Here is a 21223-nt window from a genome sequence, read left to right as displayed (position 1 = left end):
TTAGAACCAATGCAAAAGATCCAGTGAAATCATGGCATCTCATGGAACCACTTCCATAAAATTTTGCTGGGTAGATCTAGATGGGTCACATCGATCTACTCCTTCTGGTACCTCCCCCACACAAGTTCAATTTTGTTCGCTTAAAAGGTGTGTACGATAACTCTCGAAGGGAGGACCCGATTTGGTCCAAACTTTACATATATGTAGTTATATTTCCTTAGTCGAATATGGTCAATATAGATCCACTCATTCAAGAATTTTCAAAAATGTTGGCACAAGTGCAGTTTATGAACTCTTCTTGGATCGCCATGAAATATTTTGCAGCATATTGTGCTTGCAGCCCCTTTTACGACATAACCCTGCCGACACCGATCCGATTTGGCGGAAACTTTGCACATCCTGAAATTTATTCCTAAAATAACTAATGGAACTTGACCAGGAAAAGACAAAATTTTTTAGTTTTCCGTCGAAAAAAATGTAAAACAATTTTTTTAAGCTATATGAAAGATTTTTGATTCATGGTTTGAGAAAAAAATCATATTCTCAAATCTGTTCGAGATACTAATTACGGTTATTGCGCGCAAAAGTTATGGCGGCTTCAATTCTGATAATAAGAAAAAATCTTAAAAACCCCTTCTCATTGTATTAAGAAACACTGTTAATTAATGGCTTCCTAGGCACTATATGATTACTGAGGTCCCAATACTTAAGTAAAAAAGTTGTAACTTTTCGAAAGAAAGAATTAAAAAAATTGATAGTTTGCAACTTGTTTTAATAAAGTTCAAGCTTTTTATGAATCCAAAAAATATTTAAAAAATATGTACGTAATCTAAACATCGCGAAGATTCAAATGAAACCAAAACTGTACAAATCTGTTTAGCGGTTCGCATATTATACCAAAAACAAAAAATATCTTGAGCAAATTTTAAAAATGTTTGTAAGAAAAAAATATTTATTTCAAATTTATTTTGTCAGTTGGTTGAAGAAAATTTAGGAAAAATAGGTCGGAGTTATTCATCTATTTTAGGTAAAATTCTCGCGAAAACGGACATTTATTATTGTAATCACTTCAGAATACACGCTATCATCTTGCGGAAGATATGGAAGACTTTCAAATAAATTTTGGATTTCTTTTAATTGGGAATAATTTTGAAGGAAATCTGTATCGGTAATATACAGTTTGAGATGCGTGAAAAATCGCGAAATTCTCAAAATCACTTTATGCGCATGTGGTTTCCCGAGTCAACGAATTGTTTTCTTTTCATTTGTGTACATTTACCAAGATTTACTTTGGCGGATGCTATGTAGCATCGTCTACAGTTTAGTGTGAAAAACAACTGTAAAACGCTTATAATTTGCACAAATTGAATACATTTTTTATGCGCATCCGTTTTCACTATCAACCGTGAAAAAAATACATGGACTAAACCTATTTCAATAAAATCCATCAAGAACCGTGGATGTAGCATCACACAATATTTTTGGGATACATCGTATACTGCTCCCATGCCACAAAATTTTTTAAATCGCTGTTTTCGCAAAGTGATGTGTCAGTTTCTTCATTGAAATAGAACGATCCACATAAAACGCGAATTTTCTAAAACATTTTTCGCATTTTCAATTTTTGCAGTAGTCGTTTTCACCGTTCTAGGGGATGGATCTCCACGATCAATGATTTATATGATCCGGACCGCCGTAGAAATAAAAAAAAATCATTTTGTATACTTCTACTTTTACTTTGGACAGATGTCCGTCATTTGAATGGTTCAACCAGCAATCGAATAGCAACGTAAAAAACCTCGCTAGCTTCACATTTTTTTGCTAAATTTTTGAGCTTTGTTCAAAAACACTTAATTTGATCCAGTAATAGTCATACACGCAGAAAAATATATGTTAGAAATATGTTTGGATCCAAACAAATATTTGTTTGGGACTGGTTTCAAACAAATATATGTTTGAATCCAAACATAATTTGTTTGAATCCAAACATAATTTGTTTGTATCCAAACAAATATACTCGTATGTTTGCAACAGTTTGTAACATATCTCAAGTTTATTTGATTGGGTACCAACATATTTATACCCTACACCACTATGTGCGGAGGGTATTATAAGTTGGTTTCGGCCAAAAAGTTTGGAACGCATTGAAATAATGGTCGTAGACTCATACTTATATATACCAAAATGATTGTCTCGACGAGCTGAGTCGATCTGGCTATGAGTGTCCGTCCGTCTGTCCATCTAAACCTTGTAATGACGTTACAGGTCGCAATTTGGTCGGATCGTCCCCAAATTTTGGGTGTTGATAGGGGTCCCGGAGGGGAAGAAGCCTATTGATTTTGGTAATGCTCGGATAATATTTAGGGGTCGGAATGGGCAAAAAACTTATTTGGAGAAAAAGTCAAAGTTTTTTTCCAAGGCGAATATCTCAGCTTCTATAAGGGGTATAAAACTTGCAATGAAAATAGAAAATATCACCTTTCTGACAATGTAAAGTAGGTTATCGTAGGTGGTCAAACAACGAAGATATCACAATAGTCGCAAATAAAACCTAACTTTTCATTTTTGCGATTTTAATTATAATGACGAATATCACACATTTGGTAGGGAACTTTCCAAAAACAAATCCTGACAAAAAAATTAGAAAATCCCATATTTATTTGGCCAAATAACGGAGATATTGCAATAGTCGTTAATACAACCCATTTATCAATTTCTTGTAATCACGCTACAGTCGGAATTTTTATCGGATAATCACGTAATTTTGGACGTTGATGGGAGTCTCACAGAGGAAGAATCATATTGATTTTAGGGATGCTCAGGTAATTTTCAGGGGTCGGAATGGTTAACAACTTATGTGGAGAAAATTCAAAGTTTTGTTCATATACGAATATCTCCGCTTCTAGTTGTGTGTCCCTAAAGGAAAGCTCGTCAATGGAAGAAGAAAAATTCTCCTTTACATTGATGCAAACTAGGTTGGTGCTCAAAAGATGGAGATTTCGCAAAAGTTAGTAATGAATTCCATTTTTTAATCACGCTATAGTTCGCAATATTGATCGAATCGTCAAGAAATTTTGGGAGGAAGAAGCCTATTGGTGATGGTCGGATAATATTCAGGGGCAGCAATGGACAAAAATGCATGTAGAGAAAAATTCAAAGTTGTATTCTTTTGCAAATATCTCGGCTTCTAGTAGGGTATTCCAACGGCAAAGCCTACGAATGTAAGAAGAAAATATCGCCTTTACATTGATGTAAAGTAGGTTGGTGAAGGTGGTCAAACAAGGGAGATATCAGAGTAGTCCGTAATGCATCCAATTTTCCATCTTTTTTTGTAATTACGCTACATGTCGCAATTTTTATCGGCCGTCACGAAATTGTTGTGGCCTACGGCGTTCCCAAAGAGGAAGAAGCATATTGAATGTGGTGATAGTCGGATAATATTCCCTAAAATAAATGTTTAGAAGTGAAAAGCTTTTGTACAGAGCTAGTGGTGTGGGGTATTACATAGTCGACCACGTCCCGACTATAGCCTTTGCTCACTTGTTTTTATGTTGGAACATATTTTTTATGGGTGGAGAGAGAATTTTTGTCAAAGAGAGTAACAGCAGGGTTCTCGGGGCTGCGAAATGCTGTTTTATAATAAATGGTGGTGTGTATGCGGACCAACACGTGTGTTTCGTGCTCTGTTGTTGTTAACCAACGTAGCAAGCGAAGGAAAAAAAGGTTTGTTATTTTTTCTTCAGTTTTCTAAATACAATCGTTGAGTAAATGTGGTAAAGTAAGTGAATAAATCAGTGTTTTGTGTTTTCTTTAAGAAATTGAGCTTTTTAGTAAATTAAATGCCCAATACATTTTTTATTGGAAATTTTATAATTGAATCAAAAAGGTGAATGGAAATATTTTATTGGACAAGGAAGAAATCGCATTTAATATTGGTAATTACATCAATACATTTTTCATAAACATACATAGCTTTGAATTTTGTTGTAACAACTTGTATTCACTGCCCCCCCATACGACGGTACAAGTTTCATCAGGGGCAAGCCGATACTTCCTGACAAAATAGCCTGAAAGTTGTAAAAAACCCCTGTGATACCGTGTGTAGTTGTTGGAGCGCATGATAACTCTCGAACGGCTCTGCCGATACCGTCCAACATTTGGCCTTCGTAATATTTTGTCCAAACTTAGTTTATGTTCGAAGATTAGCCATATCGGTCAGGTACCATTCGACATATTTTGTCCAAACTTAGTTTCAGTTCTCAAGTCCACAAACTTCCGTACTTCCCCCCAAAATTTAAAAATGTCACTAATATGGTATGCATGATCCACTTTCTTGAACGGGGTAACAAAAGGCTCTAAATACATTCGATCTATCCTTAGATGAAAGTTTCAATTCACATAGGCTGATGGTACATCTCTGTCGGCAGAGCCGACTGATACTTTTTTAATTGTTTTTGTGGCTATTGGGTTTGTATTTATATTATATCTAAACAAATATTTGTTTGCAATAATTCTTTCAAACATAAATCGTGTTCGAACATGGACCATATCGGTCTACTCCTTCTAGTACCCCCACGGTCCACTCCTTCTAGTCTTATATAGAAAGAAGGCTTCTTGAGGTCTTCTATAGACACAAGACCTCTTGTGGTCTTCTATAGACCTCTTGTGGTTTTCTATAGAGAGAAGTATCTTGAGGTCTTCTACAGACTTGAGGTCTTATAGACAGAAACCATTTGAGATCTTTTATCGAAAAAATACAACTTGAAGTCTTCTGTAGACAGATGACCTTCTTGTGGTCTTCTACAGACAGATGACCTCTTGAGGTCTTCTACAGACATATGACCTCTTGAGGTCTTCTATAGACAGATTACTTCTTAATGTCTTCATGGGGTCTTCTATAGAGAGTAACCTTCTTGAGGTTTTCTATAGACAGAAGACTTCTTGAAGGCTTTTATAGACAGAGACCTCTTGAGGTCTACTGAAGGCATTTGATCCCTTGAAGCCTTTTAGAAAAATACTTCTTTAAGATTTTTATAGACAGAAGACCTCTTGTGGTCTTCTTTAGGTAGAAAACCTCTTGAAGTCTTCTATAAGAACACCTCTTGAAGTTTTCTGTAAGAAGACCTCTTTAAATCTTCTGTAAGAAGACCTATTGATGTCTTCTAGAAAAAAATACTTCTGTCTATAGACAGAAGACCTTTTGCTGTGGGTTTAGTTGGGGAATTAAACAAATACAGATTGTCGTGCTGTCCCAATCCACTTGAGTTGGGTATCGTTCTATAAATTCGGGATACGTCCGGATCTTAAATGAGTAAAAGCCACTCGTGTTTGCCTTGGCAACTGGGGTTCTTCTTCTGCGATGGATATGGGTGGTCTCATTCACATTGTATCTTTAATGCTATTCATGCTATACCTGCCTGACAAAGTCGTTGATCTAAATATCATCGTTTGTACATTTGGAGCTCTCTCTCTAGATCATAATCACCACGGACCGGCCTATTGCATTATAAGAGGTCAACAAGGTTTCTTTGTCAGCGCTTTAAGTGCTGCCGGCCAGCGACTTGAGGACCTTGTTCTTACTTTGGATCTTGTGGTAAATAGAAAAAGCTTGTGCGGACGACTTAGACATTTTGTCGAACGTTACACCCAATACCTTGAGGAAGTGCCCTGGGGAACTCCCTGTTTATCCTACGGGTCTTGGACTTCTTATTTCTGAATTCTACAAACGACTGGTGTACAAACATATAGTTGATTACACCGTCCGACAATTTTCAAAAAATGTTGTTACACTTGAACCGGACTAAATACGTTTGAAAGTATAGGAAAAACGGAGTATAATGGTATTTTTAATTTTTCGTTTTCTCATCGTTTTGATCTTTTAGAGGTCAAACAAATTTCAAAGGTCAACATTTTTCAAAAAAAAAATATTTGAAATACTTGTACTCGTCGTACGATGCTGGTATTGGTGTCATATTAAAGAGGAGAGTATAGGCTTTATATAATAATTATAAATTATTGCATTCCAGGATAAAAAGGACATTAAAAATATCCTTGAAAAATTAAATCAAAAGTGAGCATTTTGGCAGGCGCATATCTCCTAAACCGCGAAGAATTTTAATTTGCTCATGGAGGCAAAGTTGTAGCTCTTGTCATAAAGAACATCAATTCTGGACGAATGAAATACGGCGTAGCACACACCTCATCACCCTATCACTCTCGTGGTTATCTATGAGACCTCTTCAGGTCAGTAACTGCCACGCCGTAGAAAGTAACAGTCGTTCTATCATAATTTTTTCCCGGATTCGAGGGTGATGTAACCGTTGCCCACAATATACTTAATACTCTAGCAAGTTTGCATTGCTTGAGGTGGTCTAGGCACTTTTTCCGCTTATTTTCGCCTACAAGCCGGTTAACTTCAAGAATAATTTCTCTAACTCTTGGGTCTTTAGAGTTCGGGTATTTGAGCTGCAGGCTGCAGCTGATTATGTCCTGGAAAATTCTTTCAGATACATTAGATCTGAGGGAATGGACAGTTCTCTGAAGCTGTGATTTTTAAATTCTCTGAAACATATAATTGACCATTAAATATTACTAGGAGAGAAGTATCCCATTATCCGGGTAAATTAGTTAATTTAAAGGCTCCCCAAAATACATACATATGTATGCACTGCCCTCTGCATCCGCATCAAAATTTTTCTTTTCCACATACCCTCCCCAAATTTCATCACACGTTCGTTCATAAACCATATGAGTTGACGCTAACAAAAATTTTTGTTGGTGTTTACCCCCATTGGGGTTTTCATTTAAACCGCAATAACAATCGTGACACAGCTGACACAGCGGCCGGCATGGCGGCCTGCCTGCCTGGCTGCCTGCAGTGGTATAAGAATAACAACACTAACGATGACATTACGACAGTAATTTTTGGTAACAGTTTGTGAATGTGAAAAATAACAACATTTATCTCTCGCTCCCTCTTCTCATTCGCAGCACAATGCATTGTTATGCGTTTTGCAAAGTGTGAAAGTGTCATAAAAATTGCATTAAGGAAACGGAAACTGGCAAACAAAAAATCAGACCCGTGTCTGAGTGAATAAGTGAGTGTGTGTGTGAAAATTTGCTTTAAGGATGTACATGTGTTGGTGTCATGTGAACACTAACATATGCTTGTTCCTGTATTGCGTCTGCAACATCTTTATGAACATGTATGCGAAAGAAGTTGAGGTGACGGAATATATGGAGGAGGTGAGGGTTTGTTTGTACGAGAAAAATATGGAATTTGTTTTTTATTGTTATTGGGAGATAGATTAAAGTAGATAAATTTGATAAAGAAGATTTGCTTTATTTTTACTATGGGAAAGATATTGGGTTTCAAATATTATAAAAGTCGAAGACTTCTCTGAAGACAGAAATATATTTGTAACAATTAAAAAATCATTAAGTTCCGGGCCGGGCCGAACTTTTTATACCCTCCACCATAAAATATTCTGATCTAAAATTTAATAATTAGTTTTCTTTCCTGTCCACAATTTTAGGTGAATATATTTTATCACCACGGGGTACCCCAAATGCCTAAATTAGTTAAAAAATTTACCTAAAGTATCTTCAACCGGACGGCACCTTTAAATGGGGCCTATATAAAAGAGTGGATCTATGTTGCCAATTTTTGATAAAGAAGTTTTGTCCACTGGGAACCTCAAATGTCTAATTACAGATAGTTCAGTCAACAAATGTAGATAAAACCCTCAAAACACCGAAAGTCGGAAGGTACCGATGTATGGAAATTATACCAAAAAAAAAAAAATTAACCTATGTTGGTAATTTTTGGTGGAGAAGTGTGGTTACTAATAAGAACCTCAAATGTTCTTAGTTCGGTTAAAAATTATGGCTAAAAACCTCAAATACGGAAAATCGGAAGGTACCGTTATATGGGGGCAATAGCAAAACATGTACATATCTATGTTGACGATTTTTAGTAAAGAACCTCTAATGTCAAATTACAGCTAGTTCGGTTAACAATTCTAGTTGAAATCCTCAAAATACCGAAAATCGGGAGGTACCGTTATATGGGGACTATATCAAAACATGGACCTATTTTGAAAATTTTAGGTGGAGAAGTCTTGTGACCACTGAGAACATCAAATGTAAAATTACAGCTAGTTAGGTTAAAAATTGGGACTACTTCACCCAATTCGGTTAAAAAATTTAGGTAAAATCATCAAAATACCTTAAGTCGGGAGGTACCGTTATGACCCCCTGCCTTTTGAAAAAATACACATGTAGCATTCGGCTCAGAATTTTATCCTGATCACGAAGATATATAATTTTGAGGGTCACACATTATTATTTCAATGCCCTCCATACGATACCCTACTTTTGAGGCCTATAATCGTGAAAGTTCAAGTGATGGAGAAAAACGCCGAGACACTTGTATTTTTATGCCCTCAGCCTTTAGTTTAGGGTGGTTTTTATACCCAAACCAGGTAAGGCAAGTTACGCAGTACCAAAATCTTATCGCCCGATAAGTTTAACATATTTTTTACTCAAGACAATGGAACGGACAGTCGATACCATGATCAAGAGCAAAATCCCTAACGACATGTTGAAATATAAACAACATGCATACGTGAAAGGTAGATCAGTGGAAACCGCATTACATGAGGTAGTACACCACATAGAGAGGACCTTCGAAATGAAGATGTACACACTCGCAGTTTGCATCGACATAGAAGGTGCTTTCAACAACGTCAGCACGGAAACGCTGATCCACTCCTTAGACGAATTTCGTGTAGACAGAACGCTGAGGAACTGGATAGACGACATGCTAACGAACAGATGGATAAGCTGCGCGCTACATGACGTAACAAGAAGAGACAAAGTAGGGCAGGGAACGCCACAGGGGGGATTTTATCGCCGCTTCTGTGGGTCACTACCATAAATAGTCTACTAAGGTCCTTAACAAAGGAAGGATTTGAACCAGTCTGTTATGCAGACGACGTTATAATACTTCTCAGGGGAAAGAATCCAAATCTACTTTGTAGGAGAGCCGAAGAGGCTCTAAATATAGCTTACAACTGGGCTAGACCAAGAAGTCTTACTGTTAACCCGAAAAAAACAGAGTTATGTCTTTTCACTAGGAAAACGAAATTGGGCTCCGTCGAGGAACCAGTTTTCCTGAATAAGACATTAACTATATCTCCAACAGTTAAATATCTGGGGGTAATTCTAGATAGGAAACTCAAATGGAAAGACCATATTCAGGAAAGGGCTACCAAAGCACACAGATGTTGGTCAACTTGTAGAAGGGCTATAAGCTCAAAATGGGGTTTTAATTAAGAAGCGTAATAAGACCGATTCTTACTTACGCATCTGTTGTATGGTGGACAGCTATGGACAAAAAATACAATGTGGAAACATTGCAAAGAGTCCAAAGAATGTGCTGCCTAGGTATTAGCGGGGCGATGAGGACTACACCAACTAGGGCTTTAGTGGCAATTCTATTTGTCCACCTGATAGAAATACTGGTAAGGTATGAAGCAGCCATCGCGGCTATAAGACTGAAAGCGATGAGCGAGTGGATCGAAGGAGACCACCAAACATACCAGCAATGCATATTACGGTTCACTACGGGTGAATCTATAAATTAAAAAATTTCGGACCGGATACCAGAATCAAGTGAAGTAGCTTTGTGTGAAGTTCTAATACCGGACAGAGATATGTGGATCTATGGAAACCTAGCACAGATTCCCGCTGGAAGCTGCGGGTTTACGGACGGGGCTGTGTTAGGGGGGAGAACGGGACTGGGTCTTTATATCGTAGACACGGAAACGAGGATCTCCCTTCGGCTGCCGGATCATAACACGATCCTCCAGGCCGAGATCCGAGCGATCACAGAATGTCTGAACTGGTTTAAAAAAAAATACAAGGCCACTCACAGTTAACATCCTTACGGATAGTAAAGCAGCAATTAGAGCTATAACAAGTAAGGCAACAATATCGAAAACTGTCTTAGAGTGTAAAAATTCAATTAACGACTATTCCCATTATGGCTCGGTAAACATTATATGGGTACCAGGACACATAGGGATTACGGGAAACGAAGTAGCAAACTCCTTAGCAAAACATGCCAGGGAGCTACCTACAGTAACTCTAGACAATGCCAAACCTTTAAAGGCGGCGCGTATAGAACTAAACTAACTAAAAGCTTGGGCAAAGAATGCTCATGTATCCCTATGGAATAACAAGGAAAAGGGAGAAACTACAAAAATCCTATGGGGAAACCCAGACCAGGACAAAACAAGTGACCTCCTAGTGATGAGTAAAAAGGATATCAGTAGACTGATTTGTGTCCTTACAGGGCATCTAGGACTACAAGCGCATCTGCACAGGATAGGCTGTGCGGAGAATAGTGAATGCAGGGCATGTGGCGAGGACAACGAAACGTTGGAACACTATCTCTGCCACTGCCAGGCTTTCACAAACTTGAGAACTCAACTAATGGGAAACATCATAATTACAGGACTCGACCATATCAAGGACATCGGGTTCAAAAACTTGAGGGACTACGTCAATGGGACGGAACTCCTAAACTAACAACAACAATTTCCAGGACACATAAAATTAGAGTGCACAACAGGCCTCTTCTGGCTTAAGTGTATGCCCTTTCTTTTTAAGGACATGTGGTGATCTTGAATCACCCCTCTTCTCAACCTAACCTAATCTTAGTTTTAGGCTAAATAGGATATATACACGTTGATACGACCAAAAATGTGTCTCATCGAAATAATGGGTTTAGACCCCAAGTATATTTGAACGAAATCTGTTTCAGACAATTTGGAGTCGTTTTAGCAATATCTGTTCGTCTGTCTGACTAGCTGGTGCGCAAGATAACTTTCAAACGAAGGGTCTAAAATTTAGCATTCGTAATATTTGTCCAAACTTAGTTTAAGTTCGAAGATGTCATATAGAGGCCTAAATTGGCAATTTCCCAAGATAACTTTCGCAGGTAGTTTTTGATTGGACCAAACTTTGCACATCGTATTATTTCATCATCATGTATCAGGTTGGAATTTAGGCTATATCGGTCCAATTCTTCGGGTACCTTTCCCACAAAATTTGGGAAAAGTGCAGTTAAACAGCTCGTCTCGGATTGTTTGGAATTTTTTTCCAAAAAAAACTTCTTCTTGCGACTATAAAATTTTTTCGGGTGCTAGTCCATTCTTCCTGCGATAATGGACCAAAATCTTCAAACGATATTGTGTTTGCTTCGTTTCTATAGGTCCGAGGCTGATGGTATATCTCTGTCGGTACAGCTAACTTACACTTTCTTACTTGTTATTTTTGGTATTTTATCTATCTTATTTTTTGTCTTCTTGTCAGAATATGTTTAACTTTTCATGGCCAAAAAAAAAAGTACACACACTGATATTTAAAAGTTTCAAAACTTTAATTATTTATTACATATTTATTATAAAATAGTTTAATTTTTCCAATTTGTGGGTGTCCTTTAAGTGTAGGAATAAAATGGTGGTGGCTAAAAATAAACATTTTTAATGACAGATCATCTATAATAACCGAAATTATTACTTACATCGACGTGATTATTAGCCAGCAAGGCTGTGAGTGCAGCAGCAACCAATACAAGGAAATTCATTTTCAAATTGTTTTATCAGAATGAATTTTAACAATGATCTAAAATGGGGATTTGCTTTGATTTTATATGTACTTGGCTTATTAAGAAGAAGATGTATGCATTCGAATGCATAACAAATATTAGATTTAAATTTTTATTCGAATTTCAAAACCGAATAGTTCTAAAGATGTAAATTATGCACACAAGCAAAACTTATATTTGGTCATTTGCATATGCATTGCACAATGGTCTAAAATTCTTTATGCATTGAAATTGATTATCTATATTAATAACAGAGTTGGGCAATTGAACGACCTAGTTCACTGTCCTAGTTGAAAAACGTATGAGTAACATCATACAAACTAACGTGAGATATTAAGTATACGCATTTTGTTCATACAAACAACCGGTGTCCAATGAACTAGATTGTGAACTAGGTCGTTCAATTACCCAACTCTAATTAATAAAATAATAAAGTGATTGACTCTAGAGTTGAATAATCTAGTTCCTACTTCCTTGTACTAGTTCTAAAACGTATGAGTAACATCATGAAATGTAACGTGTGATATTAAGTAAGTTTGTTCAAAGAAAAAATGTGGGCCATTGGAACTGCGAAGGGAAGTAGATAGTTCCTTTGGCACAACTCTAATTGACTCACTGATTGACTGACTGACTTACTGGTGGATTCATCACCGCCCAGACGAAGCGGCAGAACCTATAGTCTTGAAATTTTGGGTGAGGGTCAGTCTTGGTCCGAAGGTGTCAGGTAAGTCTGGGTTTTTGGAAATTCGTTCGAAAACGGTAAAAAGTACTTAAAGGTGAATATAGTACCATTTGTATTTGGTGAACCAGTAGAGCTAGAGGGTCACTGATGATAGGATAGATGTACTAAAGAGTTTTTAGAAATTCGAACTAAATGTGTACGAAAAGTACTAAAATGTACTAAATTTGGTACAATTTGGTATTATGTGAATGGATAGAGGTGGAATCTTGAAATGGAGAGTCAAGGTCTAGAAGGTTGTTTGATACAAGGAGGTGATTTTTAAAATGTGTACTCTTTTATATGAAAAGTACTAAATTTGGTACAATTTGAATTTGGATGAACCAAAATTTGGAATTAGGATCTGTTTGAACATAGGATTGAAATATGGAGGTAGTTTTGAAAATTCGTACTTATGTGTACGAAAAGTAGTAAATGGTACTACATTTGGTACAATGGGAATTTGGGTGAACGGATAGAGCTAGAATCCTGAAATTTGAAATTGAGATTTCTGTTGGAGTGTAGTAGGATTGAGGTAGTTTTGGAAATTCGTACTTATGGGTACGAAAAGTACTAAATGGTTATAAATTTGCTACAATTTGGATTTGGGTGAACGGATAGAGCTGGAATCCTGAAGTTTGTAATTGAGATTACTGTTCAAGTGTAGGAAATTGGAAATTCGTATTTATGGGTACGAAAAGTACTAAATGGTACTAAATTTGGTACAATTTGGATTTGGTAAACGGATAGAGCTGGAATCCTGAAATTTGGAATTGAGATTACTGTTGGAGTGTAGGATTGAGATAGTTTTGGAAATTCGTACTTATGGGTACGAAAAAGTACTAAGTGGTACCAAATTTAGTACAATGGTGGTTTGGCTGAACGGATAGAGCTGGAATCCTGGAATTTGGAATTGAGATTTCTGTTGGAGTGTAAGATTGAGGTCGTTTTGGAAATTCGTATTTATGGGTACGAAAAGTACTAAATGGTACTAAATTTCGTACAATGAAGACTTGAGTGAACGGATAGAGATAGAATACTGAATTTTGGAATTAAATTTTTTCTGGTATGGGTATAAAAGTTCTAAATGGTACTAAATTTGATACAACGGGGAATTGGGTGAACAGAGAGAGCTGGAATCCCGAAATTTGGAATTGAGATTAATGTTGGAGTGTAGGATTGAGGTAGTTTTGGAAATTCATATGTATTGCTATTAAATGGTAAATTTTGGATTTGAGTTCATGGATAGCACTGGAATCCTGTTATTTGGAATTAAGGTTACTGTTGAAGTGAATGAGTTTTGCAAAATCGTACTTTTGAGTATGAACAGTACTAAATGGTACTAAGTTTGGTACAATTTGGTATTGGAGCTGGAATCCTGATATTTGTTATTATTTGGTATTAATGTCAGTGTAGGTTGATGGGTGACGTAGGGGATGGAAGATACCAAGGAACGGTCCTGACCGTCTTGAACATGGCAAAGCCCAAGATTTATTTTGGTCCCTCTTTCATCTCAAGTGGACACTGACCACCCCGTGGTGTCACCTGGGGAACTGCCTTTAACACCCGTTAAAGGTAGTGAGCTAACATGTGCCGCGCGTTCGCCCATAAGAACGTTAAAAACATGGGTTTGGGCGTCGGGTTAGTAACACTCCCCTAGAAAAAACAGCCTACTATGAAAAAACGAAAGAAAAGAAAAACAAACCCCTCTAAAGTTGACGAACCCCGCAAACGTTTTAAGGACCATGATCTGCGAATCTGCACCTGGAATGTTCGCACTCTTTATAGAGAAGGTGCAGTCTTCGCATTGGCAGATGTACTTGAAAAGTACAAGGCCGACATTACTGCCATACAGGAAATACGATGGAACGGGAAAGGCGTCACAACAGCACCTAAAGGTGACGCTGCCATGACATAAAGCATGAGTTTAGTTGCGGATTTGTAGTTGGTCGGAAGTTGAAACATCTGGTTTCCAGCTTTACCCCAGTGAATGAAAGACTTTCTGCAATTCGAATAAAAGCAAAATTCTTCAGCATCAGCTTTATTTGCGCTCATGCTCCCACTGAAGACAAGGACGAACTGACCAAAGATATATTTTATGAGCGCTTAAAAAAACATATGACTGTTGTCCTGTCCATGACATTAAAATTATACTAGGCGATTTTAATGACTAAATTGGAAAGGAGAATATATTTGTCCCAACAGATGGGAAATTCAGTCTCCACAGTGAAATATCTAACAATGGTATGAGGCTGATAGACGTTGCAGCTGCAAAAAACATGGTAGTTAGCAGTACCAGATTTAAGCATCTCGATATTCATAAGGGCACCTGGCTGTCTCCAGATCAAATAATCAAATTGATCGTGTTGTCATAGATGGAAGACATTCATCGAGCGTGTTGGATGTACGATCGTTCCGAGGCGCAAACATTGACTCGGACCACTACCTTGTTGCAGCAAAGGTACGTACCCGTCTAAACGTTGCAAATAAAGCACGAACAGACACGACGCGGAAGTTGGACATCGATAGGCTGCAAACACAACAGATAGCCACAGCATATTCCACTCAACTAGCCCAATTGCTTATTGAGAGCACTCCTTGTCCCGATAACATAACAACACAATGGCAAAATATTGCCCACTCCATGCAAACAGCCGCAAAATCCATACTTAGATACCAGATACCTCCTCAAAGGAATTCATGGTATGACCAGGAGTGTCGTGCTGCTACCGAAGAGAAAAATGCGGCATATAGAGCTACTTTACATTCAGTAGCAACGCGTACAGCACGAGGGAGATATCAAGTGAAAAGGAGAGAAGAGAAACGTATTTTCCGCTAGAAAAAGAGAGAAATGGAAAAGCGGGGGTGAGCCAGAATGAAGTCCGAAAATTCTACCAAAGAGTGAACACCAAAGTGATTGCTTTGGAACTGGCACATCTTCCTGTAAAGACCAGCAAGATAATTTGGTAATTGATGCAGCTAGTGTTCTAAGGATATGGAAAGAGCATTTTTCCAAACTGTTGGTATCTAATAGTAGCGAAGTCGACGAAGATACCACAGATTCAATCCCAGAAGATGGTATTGAATGTATACCACCCGGCCAAGATGAGGTAAAGACAACAATAAACCGGCTGAAGAGTAATAAGGCAGCAGGAGCTGATGGCCTAACAGTCGAGCTGTTTAAAACCGGAGGCGACACGCTGATAAAGTGTGTGCATCAGCTGGTTACCTCCATCTGGCAGGAAGAACGCGTACCCGACGATTGGAACCTGAGCATCCTATGTCCCGTCCACAAGAAAGGAGATAAGACTGTATGCTCAAACTATAGGGGCATAAGTCTTCCACCTATCGCCTACAAGATAGTGTCAGGGATATTGTGCGAACGACTAAAGCCCATGGTCAACGAAATAATTGGATCATACCAATGCGGCTTTAGACCTGGCAAGTCCACCATCGACCAGATATTTACCCTGCGGCAAATCCTAGAGAAAACCCAAGAGATGCAGATCGACACCTACCACTTTCTTGTCGATTATAAAAGCAGCTTTCGACAGCCCGCTACGTTCAAAGGAATTTCAAGTCATGTCTGAATTTGGTATCCCCGCAAAGCCCATTTGGCTTTGTTTTAAAATGGCTCTAACTGACACAAGATCTTTAGTTAAAATAGGAAAGAACCTCTCCGAAGTGTTTTGTACCAAAAGAGGTTTCAGGCAAGGAGACAGCTTTTCGTGATCTTTTCAACATCCTCCAAAAAAAAAGTTATACGAGAGGCAAACGTCAAAAGAAGTGGCACAATCTACACCAATAGCCACATGTTACTTGCTTATGCTGATGCTGAAGTAACCGATACCTTTATGAAGGTCGAAGGAGAATCTGCTAAAGTGGGTCTGGCGGTAAACGGCGAGAAGGCCAAGTTGATGGTGTCGACGCGCAATGCGTCCATTGAGCTCGGACTAACTATAATTTTGAGGTAGTACGAGGGTCACTAAAAAACCTTTTGGCCTAGGCAAGACGAGGAGTCGCCAGGCGTCATTTGACAATTTTATTGGAAAGTTTAACAGTTTTTAGCCTAAGTGTACTCAGGACAGTTTGACATACGACTATGTGTTGTGTTGTTTACAGTGGCTTGATTGAGACACCTCCCAAAACATGGTTTTTGAACGCTTTTACAGCATCTACTGGCGATTGCCGCGATTTTTCGGGCTCATACGCATGATTCGTCACCTGGATCCACCTTTTAAACGTCTTTTGAAGCACCGTCATTGAAGCACCGCGTATTTTTTCGAAATTTCTTGCACCTCCCAACACGGGATCCAACGAGAAACCCCCCATTTTTGGCGCCAAGCGTGCATGCAATATCAAATGTTAGTTGGTCCGTGATTCTCCACGTCGAAAGTTGTGAAAAATTATCGGACGAAAATGTTCACAAGTAAATTAACTTTTACTCTTTTTTAACACTTTTTTATGCAAAGTGATTTTTTCAAGTCACTGTAAAGAACACAACACATGGTCGTATGTGAAACTGTCCTGAGTACACTTAGGCTAAAAACTATTAAACTTTCCAATAAAATTGTAAAAGGACGCCTGGAGACTCTACGTGTTGCCTAGGCCAGAAGGTTTTTAGTGACCCTCGTAAAAGACTTCGTATACCTCGGCACCGCCGTGAACACAACAAACGACATCGGTTGTGAAATAAAAATAAGAATTGTATTGGCCAACAGATGATACTTTGGCTTAAGTAAGCAGTTTAAAAACAAAGCCACAACTCGTCAAACAAAAATAACGCTTTACAAAACACTGATACTACTCGTGCTGATGTATGGTTCAGAAGCCTAGGTACTTGCGCAAGCAGATAAGGCAGTGCTTGGCGTGTTTGAGAGAAAAAGTCTTCGAAAGATTTACGGACCAATCTGCGTTAACGGTGAATATCGACTTCGCATGAACCACGAGCTGCATCTGCTATACAACGACATCAGTATAGATAAACGTATCGAGATGCAGCGATTGCGTTGGCTAGGCCATATCATAATGAGCGATGATGAACCCGATAAAAAGGCGTATAAATTCGGGCCTCATGGCGGTGCACGTAGAATTGGCAGGCCAAAAATAGATGGCGCAAACAAGTGGATAAAGAGATGTTATGGCGCGGTATTCCAGAAAGCGAAGCGCTAAACAGAGATAATTGGATATATTTTCTTAGTTCGGTCTATGGAACAAATGTTCTTTAATGGGCCATCTAAATAAGTAAGTAGGATAGAACTGGAATCCTGCTATGTATTTGGAATCAAGGTTACTGTTGAAGTGAATGAGTTTTGGAAAATCGTACTCATGAGTACAAAGAGTACTAAATGGTTCTAAGTTTGGTACAATTTGATATTTGACGAACGGATAGACCTGGAATCCAGAGATTTGGAATTAATATTCCCAGATAGCATTTAGAAGACTGTTTTTTCAAAAATCACATTGAGGAGTCTTTTTAGAGTCCTTTCGGTGATCAAAAATTGATTAAGTCGCTTGTGTGATCAGAAAGGGACTCGAAAGTGACTCCCTGTAATGATTAAAAAGAGTTCAATTTAAAATACAACAACAAATGTGTAGCAATCACAAATAAATCATTGAGGTGTTTAAAATGTGAGAATTTTTTGTTATTTATTGTCACATTTTGATCATCTGGAAGATTGAAAAATGCTTAATCAAAAAATGGTCATACAGGTGTTTGAAAAGTGATTATAATTATGTATATTCTGATCATATTTTAAACAGTTAGGTGATTAAAAACTGATTGTTTTGTTTTATTTTTGTTTGGTAGTAAATAATTCTCATATACACTTTCTACAAAACTTTGATATAAATGTAACGTATAATATTAAGTGTGTAGAAAACACAACACATGTTCAAGTTTTGCCAAGTGAAATGAATAAGCAGTATACTAACCACCGCGCAACATAAAGGATAATTAAAAGACATAACAAAGCAGAAAAGACAATAAAACAAAGGAAAGGAACAAAAATGAATAAAAAGATTTTTTTTAAATTTATTTCGTCTAATAAAAATACTCATAAGTGACTCCCTTAAGACTCATGAAAATGGGCAAAAATGACTCGAAACTAATGCAGAGGTAGACTCATTTGTGATTTGTTTAGAAGAGTCGCCTGAGGTTACGTTTTCCTACCGACAAAGGAGTCATTTATGATCAGAAACTGAGCTCATATTCCAGCTTTTTAATCGTGCAGTAGGATCAAAAAAGACTCGAATTTGATTAAATTTTTCAAAAAATGCTGGCTGGGTTACTGTTATTATTTGGTATTAATGTCAGTGTAGGGTTGAGATATGTTGGTGTCGAAATACGTACCATAAGTATAAGAAAATTACTAAGTGACACTCAATTTGTTATTGGTTGTAGGGGTAGATCTGGAGTCTGTATTTTGTATTTTTTGAGGGTGAGTGTTGGTTTGTAGGGTGGTCTATGGAGGTTTTTTTAATAAATACGTACCATAAACATATGAAAAGTACTAAATTAAACTAAATTTGATATCGGGTGTAGGAACATAGCTGGACTTCTACAATTTGTTCTTAGAATCACTGTTTGCATCTGGGGATATTGAGATGGTTTTGGAAATACATACTAAGAAAAGTACTAAATGGTACTGAATTTGGCACAACCTGTTATTGTGTAAAGTTAGCTGGAATTTTAAATTATTGGCAAAAGTTTCGGAAATTCGTACTTATGTATGTATTTATATTTATATGTAAAGTACTAACAGATAGAGATGAAAATGAGAATCGCAGTTGATATAAGGAGGTAATTTTTTTACGAAAAGTACCAGGTTCATAATCGATAACATAAGATGTTTTTGATAGTGTTTTAGATGTACTAAATGGAACCAGACATTGAAGCACTAATATTGAAACCAGGGTTTCGGAGTCGGAGTCTACGAGTCGGAGTCGAGCAATTTTGCTGGACAAAATAACTCTATGACACCGTGTGTAGGGGTTGGAGCGCAAGATAACTCTCGAAGGGATCTGCCGATTCGGTCCAAAATTTGGCCTACGTAGTATTTTATCCAAACTTAGTTTAAGTTAGAAGGTTAGCCATATCGGTCCACTCCTTCAGGTACTTCCCACACAAAAGTTCAAAAATGTTCGGAAAAACTGTGCGCAGTATAATTCTTGAAAGGAGTATCCGATTTGGTCCATAAGTCATACATCCTAATATATCTACCAGATATAGATTAGGTTCGAATATGAACTATATTTGTCCACACAAAATTTGGGATAAGTTCACTTTAAGACCTGCTCTCTAATGACTTTGATTTTTGTTGAAGTAAATTGCATTCCCTGCTTCAATTATGACGGTAAATTTTTTTCAGGGGCAAATCCATACTTCTTGTGAAAACAGCCCGAATGGTGTAAAAAATCCATATGGCACCATAGGAGGTAGAGCACGATAACTCTCGAACTGAGCAACCGATTTGGCCCAAATTTGACCTTCGTCATATTTTGTTCAAACTTCGTTTCAGTTCGAAGATGGGAAGATGGAATTGGTTCAAACTTTGGATATCCTAATATTTTGTCCAAATTTAGTTTAATTTCTAAAATGATCCAGATGGGTCCTCATCGTAGGGTACCTCCTCCACAAATATTCAACATTTGTGTCTAAGTGCAGTTTAGGCTCTGTTCGAAGATCCTTTGTAAATTTATACCGATGCTGTTCGTTGAGGTCCTGCTTAGATCGACATTATATTTTCCGTGGGCAAGTCCATGCTTCCTGGCATACTGGTCCAAAAATTATACGATGACTCACTGAAATGACTAGTGGCCGCTATATCTATCGAAACGATATGACTCCCCAAATAAGATCCACTTCCATAATGGCCTATCGCGCAGTCGTTCCATTTCTTCAAGTACCTCCTCCGCATAACTTTTTAACTTTACTCCTAATCCACATTTTTGTCGGCAAGTTCAATTGTCCAAAAAGGACCTCAAAATTCTGAAAAGACCCTAAATAAAATCGACCTGTCCGTAGATGAAAGTCTCAATTCACATAGGCTGAGGGTATATCTCGGTCGACACAAAAAATCTACTGATCTTCCTATCTTGTCTTTTGTGAGATGTCATCCTTGTCTTCTATTAAAGGACCTGTTGTACTCCTATGAAGGACATTATGTTCGCTATGGGAAATTCTACTTATTACACAGTGACATAAAATAGAAGTCAAAGTCTTGAGGTAAAAAATTCACGTTGGGAATGAAAGCCCCTATTGAGTATATTAAGAACTACGAGGGACCCATATCAGAAGTTCTGAATTATGTTTTTTTATTGACCCCCAATAATGCTTGAGTCAGTAGCTTTATATCTTTGTTTAGCGATATTGATTCATTATTTTGAGATTAAATATTTTCAGATAAATATAATGAATAAATCCTATTGTAGATTATTTTATATTTTTAGCTTAGTTCCTTCCATGTCTTTTTGTTCTTGAACTGAAAAAGAAAAATCAGACTTTCTACATAAACATTTTTTTACAGAAATGTTCCTCTAGTAATTCATCAATAGATTTTATGTTTCAAATCTTTTTTGCCCGTTTTATAACCAACAACGTCATTTTTGTAAGCCAAAAATTGAAATTATGTCTTTTTCCATGCCATTCCCGTAAAATCCAATATTTTTACAAAATCAATCGATGAATGACTAGATTTTGATGTCCTTGATAAGCCCACAAAATATATGACAATCGGATTATTAGTTTTCGAGCAAGAGTTGGCTCCGCAGAATGCTTTAATGAAAACAGAGGTCATTTTCAACAAAACTTCTTACAGCCGGTTTATGTA

The 21223-nt window shown here is 37.5% G+C and overlaps 1 long non-coding RNA gene across 1 annotated transcript; it reads right to left on the bottom strand.

The window, feature by feature from the left end:
* Window positions 1-11427: 11427 nt before the first annotated feature.
* On the bottom strand, window positions 11428-11753 carry LOC141390526 (uncharacterized). Its single transcript, XR_012409398.1, has 2 exons — window positions 11591-11753; window positions 11428-11533 (listed from the first exon to the last, which is right to left on the bottom strand). It is a non-coding gene; the product is annotated as an uncharacterized lncRNA (long non-coding RNA).
* Window positions 11754-21223: the final 9470 nt, after the last annotated feature.

This window comes from Musca autumnalis, unplaced genomic scaffold (assembly GCF_047663935.1).
Source record: "Musca autumnalis isolate F117 unplaced genomic scaffold, ASM4766393v1 scaffold_1, whole genome shotgun sequence".
Lineage (NCBI taxonomy): Eukaryota > Metazoa > Arthropoda > Insecta > Diptera > Muscidae > Musca > Musca autumnalis.
Note: the sequence above shows the minus strand (reverse complement) of the source record. Positions and strands in the feature narration are given on the sequence as shown.